The following is a 22468-nucleotide window of genomic DNA, read 5'->3' as shown; positions in this document are numbered from 1 at the left end:
ACAGGCTTAGTTACAAGGATGTATATAATTCAAGCTAGCTACTTGGTCTCACTATCATAGATTCTCTCATAATCCTCCAGATCCAACAGCCATCTACTCGAGTAGGTGCTATCACTTAAATGCCTCTTAATTGACTATCCTTCTCCATATCCGTGTTCCTGCTATCTCCCTCTCACGGGGACCTCGCTTCCAGTCCTGTCTCCTGTCTTACCCCTTCAGTCCATCCTCCAAACTGCAGTCAGTGATTATGCTAAAAAATGCATTTGATGAAAAGTCTGTAATGCTCCTCCCTTATCCACGGTCTACAAAAGTGAATAAATAGATCCAATCCCTTGCTTTGTCTTGCCTTGATTCCTTCTCCAGGGTCATTTTTAACTTCACTCTTGTATCTATGCTGAACCCATGTTGATTTGCTTGTAAATCTTTGAATCTTATGTGCTCTTCCATGTCTCTGAGCCTTCGCCTTTGAAGATTTTCTTTCTGTCCAGAACCCGCATTCTACCCAAGACTGGTCCCCATTCAAGGATCACCACGTATTTTTCTATGCAGCCTTTACTGACAAGCCTCCCTGCCATCCCCCTTACTTTTCACGCTGTCCTGAGTGTGTCTGTTTACTTGTCAGTCCCACTTGGATGGGTCCCCTAAGTTTAAGGACCATGTTTCAAACCTCTCTTTATCCTCTAGACTTGACACAGTGCTTGGCACAGATTTACTTGCTTAGAAACTACCTTTAAAGTTGTATGACGTGATCTGGATAAGACACATCCAGTGGGGTCTGATGTGTTTATATCTGTGGGGGCCAGGAGAATGCGTCTAGGAAGTTCAACAATCAGAGGCTTGGTTAACCAAGAACCCTAGTTTGAGTGTTCCAAATTCCATCACTATATTAGCATCGAGGCCGCACTTCTTAAAGCCTGCTCCCAACTAGTGACTGGGCGCAGCAGGTATACTGAGACACAGGACTCCTCTTTGGATGGTAAACCGCCTTGAAAGCTCCCGAAAGGCCTCAACAAACACTCCTTAACTTCTCTCTCCTTCTCTCATTTGCACCACAATCTGAAGATACTCCCAGTCTTCATAGCAACTTCTCATCTCCCATACACGTGTTTCTCCTAAGAAAGACCTTGAACATTTCATCCCTTCTCAGATGCTTCAGAGGACCTGCAATAGCAAACTAGCCTTGATGTATATGTGAGGGAACTGAAGGTCAAAGAGGTCACATGACTTGTGAACCATTCATGAGACTGGGGTCCAGCGGTATGCTGGTAAATGTTCAACAACTGGCTCTCTGGAGAAGAAAAAAAAAAAAAAAGTGGGAGAGGTGCTGACTCATAGCATCAGCTGATTTCCACGGTGTAAATACTTCTATCATGGCCAGTTTAGACACTTTCCCACCACTCCCAACGTGACATCACTGAATATGGAGCTGGGGAGAGCTGTGCGTGCCTGTCCTCAGGACTCAGGGGTACAGTGGCTCCAGCACCCCTCTGGGAGGCTGCGAGCCCTGGGTTCTGTCTCTTCACTGGGCATCTTTGGACAGACGTCCCCAGTTCCGCTTCACTCCCGAGTGCTCTTCTCGGGAGAGCCCTGCAGCCACCGTGTCCCTGGAAGTCTCTGTCAGGTCACCGGGCTGGAAACCTTGGGTACCTTCGGCTTCTCCGTGAGTCCAGGAGGTGGATTGGGGCTTTCACGTTCCTTGAAAGGGAGGCTCTGCTATGGGAGTGGTCACTTGCTGTTTTCTTAGAGAGGATCTGTGATACCAAGGCGGCCTTGGGTAAGCTACCTGATGTGACATGGAAGAAGGATGGAAGGAGAGAAGGCAGAAGACAAGGTCACCAATAAGAGGTGGCTTAAATAAGAGACATAGAGCCTGGGTTTATGGGGACTGTTTCTCTGAAGACCTCAAGGAGGGGAGAGAGGGATAAACAGAGAAAGGAGGGAGGGGATTAAGGCCACACTCCCTAGTTCCTGAGCCTTTACTGTTAACACCTGGCAAGTCTCCATGAAGCCTCTCGGATTTCACACCTCACTCTCCAATATCAAGGTGAGGATTACTGTCGCCATGTCACAGATGTAGAGACTGAGCCTCAGAGAGACTGGGCCTCTAATGACAACGTGAAAGAGGCGGCAAAGACAGCAGCTTACAGTCACTGAACCTTGACTGTGTACAGCACGTCCCAGCAACCCTATGAGGTGCTGCTACTGTTCCTTCCTAAAGATGTTACTAAACTCCTAGCAAATGGGAGGCTGAAACTATAACACGCTTTGTCTCGCTGTTGCTGTCGTTGCTCAGTCACTAGGTCATGTCTGACTCTGCGACCCGCGCCCCCCCCACCCCCCCCAGACTGCAGACTGCCAGGCTTCCCTGTCCTTCATTACCTCCCGGAGTTTGCTCAAGTCACATCTGGTCGAGTCGACGATGCTATCTAAACATCTCATCCTCTGCCGCCCTCTTCTCCTTTTGCCTTCAATCTTTCCCAGCATCAGGGTCTTTTCCAATGAGATGACTCTTCATCTCAGGTGGCCAAAGTATTGGAGCTTCAGTATCAGTCCTTCCAATTAATAGTCAGGGTTGATTTCCTTTAGGATTCACTGCTTGGATCTCCTTGCAGTCCAAGGGACTCTCAAGAGTCTTCTCCAACACCACAGCTCAAAAGCATCAATTCTTTGGCACTCAGCCTTCTTTATGGTCCAATTCTCACATCCATCCATGACTACTGGAAAAATGTTGTATCTTGCTCTAGAGGCCACTAATAACTCAGATTAAGTCCCCATAGGTGGGATATACTCTTTCACTTCTCCTTCTCAAATGGGGACAGAGATTAAGAAATGCACAGTGTTAAAAGGAATGGCCCAGAGATCCATTTTGCAGATGGCAAATCTGGGAAGCCCTCCCCATGGAGACAAAGATGCTTGGAATTTTAACCCTGGATTGTATCAGCAGATCAGCCCAGAGTTAACTCAGGAGTTTTTGTGGACGCTTTGCCCTAAGTCATTAGTCTACCAAGAATAGCTAGGGAGAAAATGAAATATATTTAAGGACAAAGGCAGCCATTGACCTCTTCATCCTGGGAATCTGAGTCTGTAGCCAAATTTCAGACACAGCTGGATAATTCTAGCGTAAATCCCCTTGCTGAGTAAGAGACGGATCCCACCAGAATAAATAACAACATGTGAACACAGTGGCCTCCTGGCTTCATCGGCTAACCCTCCATTCTCGACACACAGGCCTCGGTGAGGAAACTCAAGGCTGTTCCATCACCAGTCTGAAGCTGCCCCTCTCTGACCCCAGGCCTAGCTATCACATAGCACTTGCATGTGGACAGAGCCAGGCTTTAATAAGATAGCTGATGGCACCTAAAATACAGCTTGAACAAACTCAGCCAGGTGACATTCAAGGGGTCGGGAGTGGAGGGCTCTCCTTTCCAAGGGAGCCACCTGGAAGACAGTCAACAACTGTGTGATGTGCTAAAGGGCCCAGGGGAGGGACAACAGCACTTTCTAGTTATTCCAAAGTGATCTTTGCTAGACAAGATGAGCTCTTTTATAACCTTGACACCATGAAAAGTGATAGGGCCATGCTTGGCTCGGGGAGCAGTAGGAAGTTGAACAGACGAGAGATTAGGGGCTCCGGGTTTTGATAATCAGCTCTGTGACCTTGAACAACATACTCTTCTCCTCTGATCTGAGTGTTCTTCTCCCTAAATCAGGCGAGTGGGGAGGAGTGCCCTGGCCCATGTACCCAGGTTGGTCAGGAAAGCCAGAGGCCAGGACAGTTAGGAGTGATTGCTCAGAGTCAGACATGCCTGATTTGCACCTCAGTTGTCACTGGGTAGCTGTGAAGCCCCTGGCAAGCCACTATGTATCTCTGAGCTTTGATCCGCTCGTCTGTGAAAGTGACAAACACAGTGCCTGCCTTACAGGAGTGCTGTGAACATGTGATGGCATACACACGCAAAATGCTAGCACAGTTCCTGGCACAACGGGAAGCATTTAATAAACGGCGGCTGACACACTTATTAACCAAAGCGTGTGTGCTTATTCGCTTCAGTCGTGTCCAGCTCTTTGCAACCTCCTGGACTGTAGCCCACCAGACTCCTCTATCCATGGGGATTCTCCAGGCAAGAATACTGGAGTGGGTTGCCATGCCCTCCTCCAGGAGACCTTCCCAACCCAGGGATCGAACCTGTGTCTCCCACATTGCAGGTGGAATCTTTACTGTCTGAGCCACCAGGGAAGCCCAATGAAAGCACAGCAGTAATAAGCTGAGGTATGTTATTGGACCTCAGCTGTCCATCACTGCTGCTGCTGCTGCTAAGTCGCTTCAGTCGTGTCCGACTCTGTGCGACCCCATGGACGGCAGCCCACCAGGCTCCCCCGTCCCTGGGATTCTCCAGGCAAGAGTACTGGAGTGGGTTGCCATTTCCTTCTCCAATGCATGGAAGTGAAAAGTGAAGGTGAAGTCGCTCAGTCAGACTCTTCGCAACCCCATGGACTATAGCCTACCAGGCTCCTCCACCCATGGGATTTTCCAGGCAAGAGCAGTGGAGTGGGGGTGCCATCGCCTTCTGTGTGTCCATCACTAGATGATCCCAAATGTTCCTTCCACCCCTGCAGTTATCCAATAACCCACAACAGGCACTTAGAGAACAGAAAGATGAGCTCCAGACCATGCACTGGAAAACAGGATTCAGCTCTCCTTAGCTTTAGGCCACACAGGGCTCCCTGGTTCTCTTGCTATTTCTTCTTTCTTGATCTACAGTTGTTGCTATTGTTCAGTTGCTAAGTTGTGCCCAACTCTGCGATCCCATGGACTGCAGCATGTCATGCTTCCCTGTCCTTCACTATCCCCCAGAGTCTGCTCAGAGTCATGTCCATTGAATTGGTGAGGCCATCCAAGCATCTCATCCTCTACCATCCCCTTCTCCTCCTGCCTTCAATCTTTCCCAGCATCAGGGTCTTTTCCAATGAGTTGGCTCTTTGCATCAGGAGGCCAAAATACTGGAGCATCAGCTTCAGCATCATGCCTTCCATTGAATATTGAGGGTTAATTTCTTTTAGGATTGACTGGTTTGATCTCCTTGCTGTCCAAGGGACTCTCAAGAGTCGTCTCCAACACCACAATTTGAAAGCATCCATTTTTTGACACTCAGCCTTCTTTGTGGTCCAACTCTCACATCCATACATGACTACTGGAAAAGCCATAGCTTTGACATAGGGACTTTTGTTGGCAAAGTGATGCCTTTGCTTTTTAATATGCTGTCTAGGTCTGTCATAGCTTTTCTTCCAAGGAGGAAGTGTCTGAAATTCATGGCTGCAGTCAACATCCACAGTGACTTGGGAGCCCAAGAAAATAAAATCTATCACTGCTTCCATTTTTCCCTCTCCTGTTTGCCATGAAGTGATGGGACCCAATGCCATGATCTTAGTTTTTTAATGTTGAGTTTCAAGCCAGCTTTTTCACTCTCCTCTTTCATCCTCATCAGGAGGCTCTGCAGACCACTAGAGAAATCTGGGAAGCTAGAGATCCATCCCTAACACCCACTTCAAACAGCAGGCAGAATCCTGACGGAGCCAAAGGCTGAAGCACACAAGGATGGTGGGTCTCATCAGGAACATGGGAACCACATATCAGCACCCAAGTCAGGGACCGGATGTCAGGCCCAGAAACTGGAGGACATAGGCTCTTGCAGAACGACCAGCAACTTTATCACCCAAGATTCCCTCTTGCTGTTGGGAGAATGTAAAGTATGCCCTCAGGCCAGCTAACTCAGAGTTACTTTGCTGAGACCGTCTCTCTCCCCTTTCTGCTGACTCTCACTAGAGATCTGAAAAGCCAGGGGAAATAATTATTACCATACAGTTAAGTAGAGGTAGTGCTTGAAGTCAAGCTGACGGGTTTGAATCCAGACCTCTCACTGTGCAGCTTTGTGCAGGCAGCTTTACATCTGCAGCCTTGGTTTCTTCATCCGTAACATGGAGCTGCTAAGCCCTGTTTTCCAGAGTTTGTTTTATGAGCTGTAAACAAGATAATGGATGCACAGTACCCAGCACAGTGTGTGTGGTAGATTTTCAATTAATGTTCACCCCTTTGCCCTCTTTTTTCCTAATCAATATAAAAGGAACTAAATTCTATACATTCTTCTATACGTTCACTTAACCCTTTGTTCACTTACCATTCTGTGTCTCTATCCTGCTGTTGTTCGGTCAGTCACCTACGACTCTTCACGACCCCGTGGACTGCAGCACGCCAGGCTTCCCTGTCCTTCACTGTCTCTCCCAAGTTTGCTCAGACTCGTGTCCATTGAGTCAAAGATGCTGTCTATCCCCCCTTATGCTGTACATTTTGGAAGACAGGTTTTGCGTCTCCTGTTTCTATATCCTGGGGCCCTGCCCTGGCCAAAACGAGGATGGCTGCTCGAGAGGGTCTGCTGCTCTGAAGCTGCTTCACTGGAAACCCCACGCTTCCAAGAAGAGGCTTATACTTTCCTATGTGATAAGCAAGCTTGTAGGAGCCCTTTACCATCCTGATCTGCCCTGTCCTCTCTGGAGGGACAGCCCCTGATAGGATTGCTCAAGTTGTCTGTTTTTATTTTGAAAAAAGTGCACTTTCAGAGGGGAGAATGAAATCTACCCTGAGTCTGGTAATCGTTTCTTGGTGATCCTGGGGCCAGGGGCCAGTCAGACTGTGGACTGTACACAGCTCATAGATCAGGATTAAATGAGATGGCGTGGGTCGGGGCAGGTCTCCCTGGAGCTGCAGGGCCCCAGGGAGACGGAGCTGTGGTGTGGTGCCTCTGACCCTGCCCCCACACTGGTGGCTCACGTTCACAGGGGCCACCATCCATCCCAGCTGTAGCCACCAAGTCGGTGTGGCCTCCCCCAGGGTCCCCACCAGAAGCTGGCTTGCTCTCTGCTCCAGCGACGGGTGAGGAGTGGGGAGGAGGAGAGGCGAGTGGAGCCCCAGACCTGGTCTCTGGCCCTCCTCTCTCATCTCCCTGTCCTTTCTTCCCTCTTTCTCAACCCTCGTCCTCTTCTCTTACCCCGTTTCTGGCCTCCTTCTCTTTTCTCTTATAGAAACATTTACTGAACTCCGAGTGCTTCTGATGCCTGTGGACCTGTGCCCACACAGTGAGTGTGAGCTGTGTGTGCTGTGTGCTCTGCAAGCGGATGACACCTCGTGTGATCGGCACGCCTGTCTGCGCTGGGTGGATCGGCGTGGCATATGGTACGTAACATATGTCTTTACAGTCCGCCTGTGGGGAGCTGGCCATGTTTACGCATCACGCGTGCTTCTGTTGCTTGTCTGTGATGCGTCTCTGAGGATGTCTGTTGCGGTGGTGGGCTATCCCCAGGCTGTGTGTCTCTGTGTGTGCATGCGTGCTTACCATGCGGGTCTTCGTTATCTGCCTTTTGCATATGGTACATGGCTGAATCTGCCTGGGGGAGATGTGTTTACACGTGTGTGTCTGTGTGTTGTCTTTGTTGTGGCTTAGCTGGGCGAGGGGGCCATGTTGTGTGTATCTGCGTACTATGGATTGCATTCATGTTGTGGTTCTGCATCCTGTGTGATTTAGAAAAAAGAAAACAAAACCTGGGCTGTGCGCTGTGTCTGTGTGGTGTTTACTGCACGTGCCGTTTGTAGGCGCGCAGTGCGTAAGCTGCCTGTCTCCTGAGTCCCGGTCTCCGTGAAATGCGTGCCTGTGTTTCTCTGCCGGCTCTTCCTCCCCTTCGGGTGCCCCAGCCTCCCTCGCTCCCTCCCCTCTCCTCCCCAGGCTGTGACCGTTCTCAGCTGACACCTCCGCTGCTCTGGCAACCCGAGAAAGGTCAGCCGGCCCCCTCTCTCCCGGGCCGGCGGGAGCCTGGCCGTCAGCGTTGCGTGGTGTGGGAGCGCCCTCTGTCGGCCGTGGACCCCACACACACCCGGCCCCCACACACTCGCGACCGGGGCTTCCTCTTCCCTTTCTGGCTCTTCCTAAGGACTTTCCAAGCTCTTTAACAAAGGCTGAGATGACAATGTCATTTCTGATGCCAAGCAAGATGCTTTTGAGAAGAAAGAGGGTGTCGTTCAGGGTCCTGAGGCAGTGCATGCACAGCAGCGGCGGCCTGGGCAGGCGGTAGGGAAGACTCCCTTGGCAGCCTCCTCGGGTCACAGCCCCATCGAAAGAGACTGCAAAGTGTGCGGGCCCCCGCCTGCCGAAGTACCAGCTGCTCTCAATTCGTAGTCACCAGTTTAGAACCTCAAACCCACACGTACCCAGTGATTTCATGCACACCACCCCCCTCACCATCCTCCAAGTAATTCCCCAAGGCCTCAATTTCCCCCTTCCACAGAGACCCACGGTTGAGACCCAAGGGTTCCAGTTCCAGAAAGAGGGGGGGTGGGGGTCAACTGTGCAAAGCGAAAAGGGACACTTTTCCAGGGGATTGAATCCAAGGAGGTCAAAGGGGGACTTGTGAGAGGTCTTCACTTAGTGGAAGAAAAGGAAGTCATGGATGTACCAGGACTTGCAATGCCTCTGGTAGGTGATTCTAAGAACCTTGGCAGGAGGAGGAAGGAGCCACAGGCCCATGTGGGCACTAGTGCAAACACACACACACACACACACACCCAAATGCAGAACTCTCCAGTGGCCTCTGTGGCAAATATCCCTGGGACATGGGGGCATGTGTGTGGACTACTTGTTGACTTATAGAACAAACAGATCTAAATGGCACTATTTTTATACAAAAATGTGGGTTTTCATTGCCTTCCTTCTTCCAGTTGATTAAAGAGGAGATTGATAAGCAGAAGTTATTTCTGTAAACTCAGTATGACAGGCTTGCTGGAGACCCAAGGACCACTTGGCCCAATCAGCTGAAAGTATATTTTCAGAGCTTACCTCTCATGAGGCATGAATAGTTATTTCAAGGTGTGGCCAAATAAATTTGCAAAACACAGGGTTAAATAAAGTTAAACAGATTTATTTCCCACAGAGCTTTTAATATGAGAATTCATCTTATGAATTTCTGAGAAAGGGGGAAGCTACATGCAGTGTTTCTCAAAATACTTGAATAATGGAATTTTTTTTCCCTCCTAGACATCCATAGGAGAAAAAAAATTTTTTTAATTAAAAAATACTTTTTATTTTATATTGGAGGATAGCCAATTAACAATGTTGTGATAGTTTCAGGTGGATAGCAAAGGAACTCAGTCATACATATATAGGTATCCATTCTCCCCCAAACTCCCCTCCCATCCAGGTCGCCATATAACGCTGAGCAGAGTGTCCTGTGCTGTCCAGTAGGTCCTTATTGGTTATCCATTTGACTTCACTGAGCACATGTCCATCCCAAACTCCCTAACTATCTCATGGGAGAAAATTTTAAATTTACACATTGCCAAAGCAAGATACCCAGTAGCGTAAGTCAATTACTATCTAGTTTCCATTCCCCACAGCAACAGTGTGCTGTTTTGTTTTGACTTTTGTATGTTTTGTTTCTTTGGATCTGCCAGTAATCTGGATGGGGTGTGCTTGTGTCATCCAGCTAGACTACAGATGAGAAGGGAGGCTCCGAGAGACACGGTGACTTGTCCCAAGTCATGACACTTGCAAGGGAAAGAGCAAGACTTGATACCAGGCATGTCTCTCTACAAAACACATAGACTTCTACTCTGCTAACTGCTATTTAACACAACTTGACAGAAAGTTTAAAATGTGGTCCCTGCCCACAAGAGTGGTACAATGTACTTACAGAAACCTTTTTAAAAGTACTCATGTGAAGGTGAAGTTGCTCAGTCGTGTCCAACTCTTTGCGACCCCATGGACTGTAACCTACTAGGCTTCTCCGTCCATGGGATTCTCCAGGCAAGAATACTGGAGTGGATTGCCATTTCCTTCTCCAAGGGATCTTCCCTACCCAGGGATCAAACCCGCGTCTCCCACATTGGAGGCAGACGCTTTAACCTCTGAGCCACCAGGGAAGCAAGAGGGGAAATATGAGAGTAATAATTAGTGGATAATAAGTGGCACTGCAATATGGGAGATGAGTACCCTCAGTGAGAACCAGGAAGGTCAGGGAGAGCTTCCTGGAGGAGGTGAATTTAAGTTTTGCTCCGAAGGATGGAGAAGTCTCGGTCAGATGAGGCATCAGCAATTTTTTTTTAATGCAAAGGGTCAGATAGAAAATATTTTCATGTGAGCCATCCAGTCTGTGTTGCAAATACTTGACATTGCTGTTGTAGTGTGAAAACAGCCGTAGACAAAATGGGAATGAATGGATGTAGGTTGTATTGCAATAGAATGTTGTTTGCAAAATAGGCAGGTAGTCCAGGGGCCTTGTTTGCAGAGGCAGATGGAAGGGAGAGGGGGTGTGGCCTTTCTGGACTAGGAGAACCTTTGTACACACGTGCAATGACCAAGGCACTCTGAGGCCAGCTCCATGGCCCAGGTCTGCTCATAACTGTCCCCTTTCTGCCTCCCACTTCACCTCAACCCCCCTCAGCTGTGTTCCAAACCTTGAGGGTGAGCTTCCTGCAGCTTTACAGAGGGCAAGCTGCCCGCATTTGAGATACCCTGAGCAAAGAGCTCACCTATCCCAGAGGAAGGCACCTGTGAACTTTTACCTGGATTTAGCCTGTTGCAGAAGCAGAGAAAGATAACAAACCTAGCTCCTTCTTGAAAAGGGGATTGGCCTTTTCTCCTTCCAAAGAAGTTGTTCAGTTCAGTTCAGTCTCTCAGTCGTGTCCGACTCTTTGCGACCTCATGAATCACAGCACACCAGGCCTCCCTGTCCATCACCAACTCCTGGAGTTCACTCAGACTCACGTCCATCGAGTCAGTGATGCCATCCAGCCATCTCATCCTCGGTTGTCCCCTTCTCCTCCTGCCCCCAATTCCTCCCAGGATCAGAGTCTTTTCCAAAGAAGTTGAGGTCAGTGTTAAAATGCTGGCCTGTTCCTACGAGATAGCAGTCTGCAGAAGAACGCCATATATTCACTCAGAGTAACATTTCAGAGCAGCGACTCCGTTCCGCGTCTCTAGTACAGGTCCCATAATGTCACTCCTGGTGCATTAAACTTCAGTTCTCTCCACTTAGTACAGAATCAAAATCAGGGGCTCCAGCCTGGCATTCAAGGCACTGTATACCCGACCTCCATCCAAGGCTCAAGCCTCATCCTCTTCGGCATCCACTTCAGTAAACCACATTTGCCTCTGCGTTCCTGGGCATGATTTACAAGTTTTGACCTTCAGGTCTTTGCACTTGCACCTGGAAGACCCTCCTTTGTCCTTCCAGGTCCTACTGTGACCTTCACTTCTCTACTCTGAATCCATCCTGGTTGGTGAAGATACACAGTCCTCCCCCTCTAAACTGCCACAACCAGATAGATACTGTGTTTCTTATGGGCAGCAACACTTTCTTGGCTTGACTTTGCTTTGTTTTTCCAAAATGAAACTAACTTTTTAAAGATTATTTTTAAAAATTCCAAACTTACTGTTTTAAAAGACACAAGAGCCCAGAAGAAACATCCCAGAGAGACAGAAAGAGAAGTTCAGAAGGGGGATAAAGCCTGAAAGGATGGGAAGACAAAGTCTTTCAGGAAAGGCAGCTGCTTCGGTGTGGGTGAACCAAGGATCGCCACAGAGGCGTGAGGAGAAATGAGGCTGGGGAGATGGCAGGGGCACTGCGTTCTCAAAACTGCAGGTTTCATTGAGTCTTAGTTTGTAGGTTGACAGAAAAAAGGCAGGAAGACAGACAGCGTAACCCCACCAAGTGCCGAGGTTGGCACATAGTAGGCTATCAATAAATATTTATAAATTACCATCACGTGGCTCTTGAGGTCTTAGGCTGAGAAAATACCTCTAAGGGGATTTCCTAACATTGTTCACATGGGAAAGGCATGGGCTGAGAGTCTGCGGTAGAAAGCTCAGGGCGAGTGGCTCTTGCAGAGGGCCCTGTGGACTAATGCCTTAATCATTTCCCCTCCAAACAGTCCCTGAGAGCCTCCGCCTCTAGACTGGCCCATGTGCTGAAGCTAGGCAGGAGAATGTGAGCGAGCTCCACTGGGAACTTCTGAGGGACCGCAGAAGACACAACACGGTGTTATCCATCCACCGTGGTGCTATGCTGAGAGAGGAGCTCAGGGCAGGAGGGGCGGGGAGGGGCACAGCCCCCTCATCCGCAGGAGGGAAGAGCACAGCCCCCTTATCTGCACGCTGATATCCTCACCTGAGAAGTATTTTACAGAACAGCAGCATTCTAAGTTTGGGCTTCCCTTGTGGCTCAGCCGGTAAAGAATCTGCCTGCAATGTCGGAGACCTGGGTTCCATCCCTGGGTTGGGAAGATCCCCTGGAGAAGGGAAAGGCTGCCCACTCCAGTGTTCTGGCCTGGAGAGTCCCATGGCCTGTACAGTCCATGGGGCCGCAGAGAGTCGGACACGACCGAGCGACTTTCACTTTCAAGTTTGGAAGAACGTAAAACATCACTGAGCCCAAGCCCTCCGTCCACATTTAGGTGCCATCTGGCCCCTTCTTGAACACTCCCAGTTACAGGAAGCCAACTCAACCTGTGTCCGGGAGGCTGGCACAGAGCCGCTTCCAGGAGGCAAATGTAGATCATGAAAAGAGGAAAGGGGACTAATCCCCTAAGAAGACTTAGTATCTGTTAGGAGCTGACTCGCTGCACTGCCTGCATTGTTTCAGGTAACCCTCATGACAAGCCTGTGAATGGGGATTAATACCCCTGTTGCACAGGCGAGGAAATGGGGCTCAGGGATATTGAGTCATTGGACTTAATTACAAATCTGGTAAGTAGGAAAGCTGGAATTCAAACTTGGGATAGTCTGCCACCCAGGGTCCAGGGTATTTCAGCTTTTCAAACAGAGCTTCCAGTCAGACCCAGGAAAGGCAAGATGCTTTAGGTATCCTCCACAGGGGCCAGCGTAAAAGTGGGGTGGTCCTGTTTGTACGTGTGGCTGCAAAGGGAGTGTGAGAGGCTTGCAGGCTGGGTGGGAATGCAGGAACTGCTCCGGGACAGGATTAGGGCACCTTGGCAAGGATGGCCCGCCAGCTCACATGTTGATGGTTCTGTGTGCCTGTGCCCGCCCCACCATGAACACCTGGGCACATTCCCCTGCCCATCCCCTCCCGGGTTCTCAAACAGAAGAGAGAATAGGGCTCAGAGAACAGGGCTGCCCTGGTGGACCCCGTGATCACGCAAAGCAAACCCCACCCTGGGCCTGTTACGCTCTTTCCTTTGAAAACCATCAGAAAACTCATCCCACACTCCCTCTTGCTCACAGAGCTTTCATCCTTTCAACAGTCATTGTATCTTCTCCCCGCCAGGCACGGGGGTACAGAGCAACAGCAACATCAATGGCACACATCTACGGCATTCTTTCTGTGCCAAGAGCTCCGTTAAGTACCTTATACGCATGTTCTTATTTAATGTTAACAAGAGCCTTGTGAGAGAGATGCTGCTATTGCTCCCATTTTACAGATGAGGCACTGAGACTCAGACTAAGTTATGCAGAGGGTCATACAAGTGAGAGAGCTGGGATCTGAAATCAGTACCCACATGCAGAACCTTCAGGAACTAATGCACAGGGCAGTGAGAGAGCACGACGTGGGAGAGGGCTGTGTGCTAAGCCTGTGAGAACAGAGTCTGAGTTGGAAGCAACGTCCAGCAGGCAAGTGACAACAATGAAAAGCGAGGACTAGCCTTCTGAAAAGCGCTTTGTATCTGCCCCATGCAGAGTGAGCTGTCCCTGCTACCACAGTTGTCCCATTAACCCAGGGAAGAGGGGAGTAACATCCCCATTTTGCATTACAGATGAGCAACTTGGGGCCAGAGACACTGAGTCACTTGATCCAAGTTATAGATTCAATAATAGGTGGCTTCCTAAGACAGTCTTATGTTGAGGGTGAGTTTCTGAAAAGGGGAGGTATGCAAGGGCATCTCAGCAGAAGGATGAAGACACAGCAGTGGGCAGAAGGCGAGTTGCAGGTAAGGGGGGAGGGCAGGACCAGGGGGCGGGAGGCAGGGGCGAAGAGAGAGGAGGCTGGAGAGACAGGTAAGGCTAGGAGTTGGCAGAACCTCAGAAACCGTATGAAGGAACAAAGACCTTATTCCGAAGGCACAAGAGAATGATAATGGGCCCCAGACTCTCCCTATTGATGGCAAAGTGGAAATTAGAGGGGCAGCAGGGTAAGGATGGATGAAGGCAGGGAGAGCAGCTAGGAAAATGCTACCAAACCCGAGAGAAGAGTGATGGGGTGAGGGGCCCCAGCCCAGGGAAGATAGTAAGAAAATCAGTTTACTATTGGCAAATGGAGGCTCCAAAGTCCAAGTCCTGGTTCTTGTTAGAACTGGACTCCAACTCCAATCTTCCAGCTCTGAGGGTGCTTTCTGGAACTGCTTACATCCTTTTCTTTCTTCCAGAATTTTCTCTCTCATTCACTTCTACTATTTAGAAAGTGAGTGACTTCTCACAGTGTGAGAAGTACATTGTGGCTAGTACATGTTTAATTCTCTAGTTACGACTTCTATCATTCTCATTTTGAAATTATGAAATCACAAGTTCAGAAAAGCAGAAAGCAATTGTGTCTGAGATTATGTAAAGAAGCAGCAGCGGAGACCGAATCTAGACCCGGGGCGCGTCCTCTTCCGACCCTAACACACTGATCCCCGAGGTAACATCACTCACTCTTCCCCACACTGGGCCTCCGCACCAACATTTTCTTTTTAAGCTGGGTTTTTCAAATGAAAAAAAAAAAAAAAAGCCAGCCTAGGAAATGTAGTATGTAATTCATTCTTTGATAAAGTTACTTTTGTCCGTGACACTTTCTTCTCTACAGAAGAATTACAGAAATTTCAGATCAGTGGAAAAGCAGTCTGGAAATTTCATGCTTTAACAAGTTCCAAATATTTTTGTTATTATTTACTTATTTTCTTAGGAAGTAGATTCCACACTTGGAGGATAGGGAAGCCAAGAAGTAGCCACGTAGGGAGGTTTTGATTCCCTCTCAAGAAAAAAGGCACTTGAAGAAACTGGGATCTCTGATTACTGATGGCTTACAATGGGTCTGTTAAAGCCCTAGCTCATTTACTTGTTCTGACAGCCCCCGAGAGTGGTACTATTATCCCTATTTTATAGATGGGGCTACTGTTGAGGAGGAAATGGCAACCCACTCCAGTATTCTTGCCTGGAGAATCCCATGGACAGAGAAGCCTGGAGGGCTACAGTCCGTGGGGTCCCAAAGAGTCAGACACAACTGAGCGGCTTAGCACACACTGTTGCCTAACATAGCCACCCACGTAAAACCAGAAGGGTTAAGATTTGAATACAGGAGCTGTCACAGATGGTTTCCTCTTCCTACTGTTACCACATCCACCTCAATAGTCAGTCCAGCTCATCCCTCTCTTTTCCCATGACTGACTCTGTGAGAAGGTAGCGGATATAAGCGTCATTGGGATATAATGTGATGGGTTGAGCACACACCATCCCGTCAAGCTGATGGCATTTTCTCCCCCCATCTTGTTGTCAGAAATTGTGACTGTTAGAGTCATCTTTATGAAGACAGGAAAGGGCATGGACTGAGGGTCTGGTCCTCAGGCCTAACTCTGGCTCTGCTGGGTCATGGCTATGGGTCCACAGACAATCCATCTCCCTGACCAGCCTTGCCTATCACCAATCTTAAAAAAAATGAGGACATCAGAAGGTAACAAGAAGGTTCTTCATGGTTCCAAATTCTTAACACCAAAGAATTGATGCTTTTGAGTTGTGGTGCTAGAGAAGACTCTTGAGAGTCCCTTGGACAGCAAGGAGATCAAACCAGTCAATCCTAAAGGAAATTAACCCTGAATATTCATTGGAAGGACTGATGCTGAAGCTCCAATGCTCTGGCCACGTGATGTGAAGCCCTGGCTCATTGGAAAAGTCCCGGATGCTGAGAAAGACTGAGGGCAGGAAGAGAGGGGGGCGACAGAGGATGAGATGGTTGGATGGCATCCATGGACTCAATGGGCATGAGTCTGAACAAACTCCAAGAGATAGTGAAGGACGGAAGCGTGGCGTGCTGAAGTGCATGGGGTCACAAAGAGTCGGGCATGACTTAGTGACTGAACACCACCACCTAAGGGGAGATGCAGGGGTCAATCCTCAGAGTAAAGGTGAAAACATAAACAGGACAGGAGAGGCAGAGATGATGGGGAGGGAAGGGGAAACAAGACTGACTGAAATAGGGAGCAGGTCTCCAATGGAGGGACAAGAAGTGTCCTAGGGTGACACCTCCCCCGTCTTCTCCAGAGCCTCACGTACAAGCTTCATCTCAGATCAAGGACCGTTGGCCCCGGGAAGACCATCAGCAGTCAGAATTTGGGGTGGGGGAGGGGAGCAGAAGATAGCCAGTGACAGGCCTTGCATTCTCTCTGGACGCCCTGTGAGACCAGGCTGCGCTCTAAATCCATTCTTTGCAGCAGAACTGCCGGGTTGGTGGCATGGGAGAGCCAGACATAATTGCAGAGCCAGCCTGGTCTTCCCTCTTTTTACCCTGGCTGCCATTTTCACATGAAAACCATAAAAGATCCCAGAAATGGGAGGTGCACTTAATGGGTTTTTTTGGCACCGAGAAATTAATCTTTTTTAAACCAAGGGGATTTTTTTTTCTTTCCTAAAGATCTTTGGCAAACAGAAGCTAAATTGCTTCCAGACCTCATGAAAGGTATTTTGTGCAAACGAGGTGTGATTTACACTTCCTTTAATTAGTCTGAACCCTGGAAAAAGAGAGAAATAATAGAAAACAAGAGCTATGTAGAAAACAAGTCCAAACAGCCCTAAAATAACAGTTTTGTAAAAGCATCAGTTGAGGGTGTTAGAAGGAGACCAATAACAAAAAAAAAAAAAAAGAATCCTTCTAATTCTGGGAGTGGAGCAATTATAAGTGAATTGAAGTTTTGTTGGACTCTTTTTCCCTAGGGATGGGGGTGGGGAGAAAGTTTGGCAGAAAGGAGCCTTAGTGTTCTCAGAATGAGTTTCAAGTTCTGGTTGACCTTCCTTCCGTTAAGCTTCAGTATTTTCTGAGGGCATTTGGGGTCTAGCAGCCAGAGTCAGGGAGGGAGCAGCCCATTCTGCTTGCACTCACAGACGGTTTACCATCCCGTTTTTCTCGTGGCTGTGTTGCAACATAGCCTTTTGGAAGGCACATGGCTTTTGGAATCGCAGACATGGGTTCAAGTTTTGCCTCTACCAATTTATCACCAATGTGAGTCTGGGCAACTTGCGTCTGCAGTCTCCCGACCAGCCCCTTACTCCCTGAAGCTCTCTTTTCTTGGTTGCTTGATCCCCCAATCTTATTGTCCCATCAGTCTGATCCCGCGTAGTCTCTTCTGTCGGTCAGCTCATTGACCTAGAAGTTATTTTCTGGGGTTGCTCACGACTCAGTCCCAAGCCCGCTTCTTCTCTAAGTCAACTGACATCAAGACAGTGTAAGCAAATGCAGTGTTTCACCTTTCATCTGATTAACCCTCAAAGGTCCAGTGCCTGGCCCCATCTTCTCCCTTGGTTGGTCCTCATATCTGAGACAGTCATTTCCTAGGCAGGTTGATAAGAAGTCTAGGGGTCCCCAAGGAGAGAGGGGTCTGGAATTCTCAAGGAGGAAGAAAGGACAAATTCTTTTCGTCCCTCTGCATTCCTTAGGATTATATAACAATAATGTATCCTGTTTGAGGACAGTCTCTGGAAAAAAAACCCTTCTGGCTAATCCTGTTATCTTAAAGTGTAAATTATGGGAGTAGGTCTAGTGAGGTCTTTACAACCTCCAGACATTCTTTTGATTCACTGTAATAACTAATTAGAGAGTATATAACTCCATGGCTAACACGAGCAAGGGAGTACTCTTTCTACCCCCTTCTGATGCCTATGTCAGAAGCTTTCTCTATTTCCTTTATACTTTAATAAAACTGTTACACAAACGCTCTGAGTGATCAAGCCTAGTCTCTGGCCCCGGATTGAATTCTTCTCATCTAGAGGCCAAGAATCCTGGCATCTTTGCGTGGTTCAGCAACAACCTTTCATATCCAACTATGTTGCTATTTCTTTACTTGAATGTTTCTAGTACCTTAGATACAACATACCTCAAACAGAGGGGATCTTTCACCTTAATCAAGTCTGCTTCCCAGAGAAAAGCATCCCTTCTCACATACGTGTTGTCTTAGCTGGACCCTCATTTTCCTTCTCCTTCTGTATCTGATCCAACACCCAACCCCACTGACTATATCTCTGCTCTAATACTGCATGATCTGAGCCAATCTTTCCTCATCTCTGTGCAAACTGGGGGACATGAGCGAGATGGTCCCTGAGTATGTCCTTGCTCTGACACTGTGTGGCGCCTCAGTGGTGGTCATCTCCCTCCACCCACTCTCTTCTCTCTTACTCAGCTCATGGAGACCCTACTACAATTTCTGGATCCATCCAGAGCCTGGGCCCCGGAACCGTTGGAGGAGTTGAAGTTACTGAGGCAATATAGGGAGGAGCAAAGCAGCCTCTCTTATAAAATTTATCTTTGCTAATCCCATCCCTTCTGACTGTTCAAATTTATTGCCACAACACCTTTTAGACAAAAGGAATGGCCAAAGGGATGTGCTACATAAACCAAAAGAATGATTTCATTTACCCTTGAGAATATTTAAGGACCTAGGGCTCCATTTTACCTCTAGAATATTGGAACTCATAAGGCCAATTTCATGGATAACTGCATTGTCCAAGCATGAATAAACAGTAATGAGCCAGAAGACCTGGGCCCAAAACGCAGCTCTTTCTCTAACTTGCTGGGATCAGCTCTTTCTACTCTCCGGGGCTCGATCCTCTTGACTAAACCATGAAAGGAACTGTACTGTACTGGATGATTGACACTGGCGCTGGAAACTCAAAGGTTTGCGGGACATTTTTTAATGAACTATGCAGAGAATGAGAGGGTCCAGGGATCATCCTTCGTAGCTTTCCTAGAAAAGCATGCATCTTCCCCATGAAAGGAAGAATACAAATACAAAGGCTGAAATTTATGGAGTACTCATTAGGTGTGTACTAATATCCAAAGTTAAAAAAAAAAAATAAACTAAGAGGAAGGGAAAAAAAAAGGTCAAGTATCGACCAAGTGTCACATAGCTACTAAACAATATAACTGAGACTTCAAACTTCACTGTGACTGAATCTGAGCCTGTGCTGGACACTGGACCTCCACCCATCCAGCCATTTCTGTGGTCACTGTGCCTTTGTTTGCTCATGCATCCATTCACTCACACTATAAACACCCCTTGAGTATTTCCTCTGTACATGGAACTGAGCTTAACACAAAGAACTATGAGCAGAAAGCTGAGAAGTGTTACCTTTCTTTCCAAAGTGCCACTCTGATCATGTTTACGATCATCCTCAAAAGCCACCCAAGGCTCTCCTTTGCCTGTGGGATGAAGTCCAAACAGCTTAGCCTGTTTTCCAATCCTTCTGTGATCTGGCTCCTGTCTCATCTCCTCTCAACCACATTCATTCAACAACATTTGTTAAGTATTAACCATGTGTCAGACACTGCTCTAGAATATTGGAATGCAATGTTGAGTGACAAAGACTTGGGCCTTGCCAAAGATATTACAGATACTAATCAAATATTACAGGTATTAACATTAATATCTGTAATATTTATAGATGCTAATCAAATTATCACATCAATACAGAAGTAGGCACTTCCTTAAGCTTTCAGTGGTCTAGCCTCTCTAGATATAGGCTTCCTGGGCTGGAAGCCATCTGATGGGATGGGAGAGCCTGCAATGATGCAGTTTTCCTTATATTTAAGACTTACTTAAAGATATGCTGACCTTTTAACAATGTGATCTGTTCTACTAATCATGCAGAAATACCTACTTCTCAACAAAGACTCTTTTTTCCTTGATGCCATTTTTTAAAATTTTATTTCAAAACAGCTTTTCAACAGTTCTTGCTGTACACTATCAAGGAACAGCATGCCCTCCCTCCACAGGAATCATTATGCTTAAAGCCCATTACTTATTGTTTATCTCCACTTGTTGCTTGTTGTTCAGCTGCTAAGTCATGTCCAACTCTTTGTGACCACCTTCCCCCCACCACATCCCCCCCACTCGCTCCGACTGCAGCACATCAGGGTTCCCTGTCCTTCACTCTCTCCTGGAGTTTGCTCAAACTCATGTCCATTGAATCAGTGATGCCATCCAACCATCCCATCCTCTGTCGCCCCCTTCTCCTCCTGCCCTCAGTCTTTCCCAGCATTGGGGATTTTTCCAATGAGTTGGCTGTTTGCATCAGATGACCAAACTACTGGAGCTTCAGCTTCCAATGAGTATTCTGGGGTGATTTCCCTTAAGATTGCTTGGTTTGATCTCCTTGCTATCCAAGGGACTCTCAAGAGTCTTCTCTAGCACCATAATTCGAAAGCATCAATTATTCAATGCTCAGACTTCTTTATGGTCTAACGCTCACATCCTTACATGACTACTGGAAAAACTGTAGCTTCGGCTATATGGACCTTTGTTGGCAAAGTGGTGTTGGAACGTTAGGTCCATGAATCAAGGTAAATCGGACGTGATGAGGCCAGGAGACAGCAACAGTGAGCATCGACGTTTTAGGAATCCGTGAACTAAAATGGATGGGGATGGGCAAGTGTGACTCAGATGACCATTGTATCTACTACTGTGGGCAAGAATCCCTTAGAAGGAATGAAACAGCCCTCAAAAGAGTCCAAAATGCAGTACCTGAGAGCAATCTCAAATGATCTCAGTTTGTTTCCAAGGCAAACCATTCAGCATCACAGTAATCCAAATCTATCTCCCCTACTCAACTCTAAACTTCAAGAAGGCAGAGTCCTTGCCTATTCTTGTTCACCAATGGAATCCAGCACTTAGCCCAGTGCCTGGCACACTGTTGACATTCAGAACGAGTGTTGGTTAGACTGAATGAGACTTAATGAGCCCTAAAGCCTTAATCAAAAAGAGACTGTGGCAGACATAGATTTCTTTTCTTTTTTTTACCACCACATCCTTCTTTTGGTTTTTTTCAGATGGGGAAGCAGAGCCTGAAAGGAGAAGCAAGTTTCCAAAGGCTGCAGAGAACATTGGTAGCTTAATTAAATCAGAATCAAAGAGAATTTGAGGTCCAAAGCGTGTGTGTATCATATCCATCCACAAACCTTGAGTCTGAAATGGCGAGGAAGTGAGGGCCTCAAGGGAAAAAGAGCATATGACTGGAAGAGACACAGTCTCCCCAGCCTTTGCTGTATGTACCTTCATCTCAGAGGGAGCCACTGAGCGGCCTGTTTCAGAGCTAGAGGGGCCCAAGTGCATGGGAGGAACCCTGGCCTGTCCTCAGACAAGGCCTCTGAGAAAAAGCTTCAGTCGCTGCCTCTAACCCAAACTCTCCAAAATGCTATTTCCTATTATGTCTCAATAACCAAGTTTAACCCGCCCGCGTCTCGAGATTAGATCTGTGAGCTCACAGAGGCTCAATCACTCAATTAAGAGGAGGGAAAATCTTATCCTCTCCAAACAAAGCGAAATGTGACATAAGCCAGTTGCTAGGATTATGTCTCACTCAGGAAGAAGGGGAGGAGCACAGTAGAGAGAGAATGGGTGGGTCAAACATTACAGGAATTTTCCAGGGAAGTGTGAGTGGTGTGGTCCTCCAAGCTTCCATGTCCCAGTCCCCCAGGCAAGGCTGAAGGCAAGGTCCTGGTTTCCAGAGAAGCAAAAAGGTGTAGGCGGCTCTTCTCACCGTGCCCTGTAGCTCTGGGTAGTATCCAGGTGCATTCTGATTCTGCCCTGGATGCCTGGCATCAGTGGTAACCTGAATCCCCAAACCCAGAGAATCCTGTAGGCAGATGCCAGTCTCCAAAATCTACTTGATTAGATTAATGCAAAGTATGGGGACATTCCTCTTAATGAATAATCCCTTCTTCCTCCTCTTGGCCTTAATTTGCCCATCTTTAGAATGGGAGCTGACAGGACATTGACTTGGATAGTAGCTAAAGCTCCTTCCAACATTGAAGGTCTATGGCCAGTAGTTAAAAGACACTCTGGCATACCAGAAAGGGCAGGGACACTGGTAGACTTTGTTCAAATTCCAGTTCGGCATTAGAAAAATGATTTTGCCTCACTGAGGACCAGTTTTCCCTTCTTTTAAAAAGCACAAAAAGTTTATACCTCACAGAATTGCTGTAAGGTTTTGAGAAAGCATATTTGATGTCCTTAGCACAGTGTCTGCTTAGGACATAGGCAGTGAATGATAGTAAACATTCTGAGAAGGTCTTTGGGCTTTGGCAAATGAATGACAGATTTTAAGAATGAGATCTTTAAGATACAATCTTGATGAAGACTTTGAGTCTAGAAAGAAGCCGTGTTCTCAAGTTAAAGATCCTAATTGCCTAATTGCTAATTCAATGGCAATTGTCTACTAGAGAGCACTAATTC

General features: G+C 47.6%; 1 protein-coding gene and 1 long non-coding RNA gene across 6 annotated transcripts in view; one reads left to right on the top strand and one right to left on the bottom strand.

Annotated features, from left to right (window-relative positions):
- The window catches only part of ASTN2 (astrotactin 2), a 1128670-nt gene that overhangs the window by 121566 nt on the left and 984636 nt on the right, over nucleotides 1-22468 (bottom strand). The gene's annotated exons all lie outside the window — the stretch shown is intronic.
- Nucleotides 1353-21150, top strand: LOC138432523 (uncharacterized). 2 transcript variants are annotated; one of them, XR_011253885.1, is made up of 3 exons: nucleotides 1353-2044; nucleotides 7078-7228; nucleotides 21064-21150. It is a non-coding gene; the product is annotated as an uncharacterized lncRNA (long non-coding RNA). The 2 variants fall into 2 exon arrangements; XR_011253884.1 differs by having other exon boundaries at nucleotides 1397-1660.

Source organism: Ovis canadensis, chromosome 2 (assembly GCF_042477335.2).
Source record: "Ovis canadensis isolate MfBH-ARS-UI-01 breed Bighorn chromosome 2, ARS-UI_OviCan_v2, whole genome shotgun sequence".
NCBI classification, from domain to species: domain Eukaryota; kingdom Metazoa; phylum Chordata; class Mammalia; order Artiodactyla; family Bovidae; genus Ovis; species Ovis canadensis.
Note: the sequence above shows the minus strand (reverse complement) of the source record. Positions and strands in the feature narration are given on the sequence as shown.